Consider the following 2411-nt stretch of genomic DNA (forward strand, 5'->3'; position numbering starts at 1 on the left):
TTTGCTGTGTTGCTAATTATCATGCCTTGCGTTGCATTTGTTGCTAGTTGTGTGAGCACGTGGTAGGGAATATAGAATGTAAGCTCCACTGCGGCTGGGACTAAAGTGAATGGCCAAATAATTCTCTGTAAAGCGCTGTGGAATATATGTGTGCTATATAAAAAACTGGTAATAAATACTAATAAATAATTAGGTACAGATGCGTCCACATACATCTATCCTCCATGTGCTTTGAGATGTGTTACAAATAATGGGTGAGTACAATGTGACTCTGTAGCACTGAGCATCTTTCCAGGTGACTTTTTCCATTAAAATGTGTCTTATTTGCAAAGTGATGCGATTAGGACGCAAAAGCAGCTTATACTGATTAAAATGATATACGGCCTGCCTACTGTATAATCTGTATGCGACTGAGCTGTATCTGCATACGATATGCAACTTTACAGTGTCACAGCTGCTGACACTGTAATGTAGCATTTTGCAGCACCCGCACACAGAACATAGGCATGCCACATATCATTTTATTCAGCATTAGCTGCTTGTCCATCCTATTTTCCATTGCTTTGCAAATAGGACACATTTTAAGGATATCATTTGCACGAAAAGGTGCTCAGTTCTGTAGTGTTGTGCCACGGTATAACTCTACTAGATGGGCTGTTTAACGTGCTGGGAGGCTAGGTGTATGTGAACACATCTGTAGGTTACCCATATATAGATAGATATAGAGATAGATAGATAGATAGATAGATAGATAGATAGATAGATAGGTAGACAGTTAGATAGGCAGACACTAGTTCTTTGGTACTTATAACTTGTCTATTGCTGTGTTGCTAATTATCATGCCTTGCGTTGCATTTGTTGCTAGTTGCGTGAGCATGTGGTAGGGAATATAGAGTGTAAGCTCCACTGGGGCAGGGACTACAGTGAATGGCCAAATTTTTCTCTGTAAAGTGCTGCGGAATATATGTGCGCTATATAAAAATCTGGTAATAAATACTAATAAATAATTAGGTACAGATGCGTCCACTTACAGTACATCTATCCTCCATGTGTTTTGAGAGATGTGTTACAAATAATGGGTGAGTACAATGTGACTCTGTAACACAGGGCATCTTTCCAGGTGACTTTTTCCATTAAACTGTGTCTTATTTCCAAAGTGATGCGAGTAGGATGCAAAAGCAGCTTATACTGATTAAAATTATATACGGCATGCCTACTGTATTTTCTGTGTGCAACTGAGCTGTATCTGCATGCGATATGCAACTTTACAGTGTCACAGCTGCTGACACTGTAACGTAGCATTTTGCATGCAGATATAGCCACAGTCGCACACAGAACATACTGTAGGCTTGCCACATATAATTTTAATCAGCATAAGCTGCTTGTCCATCCTATTTGCATCAATTTGCGAATAAAATGCAGTTTAAGGGAAAATGTTTCACAGAAAGATGCTCAGCGGTACCGATTCGTGCCACGGTATAACAGATCTAGAAGGGCTGTTGAACGCGCAGGAAGGCTAGATGTTTGTGAACACATCTGTTGATTGCCCATATATAGATAGATATAGAGATAGAGAGTAAGGTAGCTAGATATAGTGCAAATTCACCCTGCCAACAAGGACAGGCCCAACTGAGATATATTTGCATGTATAGTGTATAGCAAGAACATGTTATCGCGCCTCCCAATATGTTTTTTCCAGGTGGGCCTTTTCCATCAATCAAAATGTGAGGTCAACATCTAAACAAACTACATCGCTGGACTTTTGTGAGGTCTCCTTGATTCCAGACTTCTACTCATGGCAACAATCAAAGATGAACCACCGAAGAAGGAGACCCTGAACAGGTAATTAATGATTATTAATTACCGGTAATTCTCAGGCTAGACTTGGTCTAGGCCTGCAGAGGCACGATGATATGTTCCTGCTATACATTGATACTTAAAAAATGTCTATTTACTATGGACTATTCTACTTATGCGACACTGTGATTTGGTAGTGTCAGATATACAGTAATTCTGTTTATCTCAGGATAAAATATATCTAAGCTGTTCACTCTCCCTGTTTTACTCCATAAATCATGCTTTTTAGTCTAAATCCCAAACAGCATTATGCTCACCTTTCCTAACCAAGAATCTTGGGGGTGGTTTTTCAATCACCTGGACTTAATGTTGGGAAAATGTGAATCTTTTGATTAGAAGGTTTGCCTCCAATGTCTAATATTTAAAGATAGATCATAGATAGATAGGTAGCTCGATCATTGATAGATAGACACTATTTAGCTACAGTAGATTCCCCATATATAGATAGATATAGAGAGATAGATAGATAGATAGATAGATAGATAGATAGATAGATAGAATGAAAAGATAGATAGATAAAAAGAAAAGATAGATAGATAGATAGATAGATAGAT

Source organism: Taudactylus pleione, unplaced genomic scaffold (genome assembly GCF_031769625.1).
Source record: "Taudactylus pleione unplaced genomic scaffold, aTauple2 ptg001220l, whole genome shotgun sequence".
NCBI lineage: Eukaryota > Metazoa > Chordata > Amphibia > Anura > Myobatrachidae > Taudactylus > Taudactylus pleione.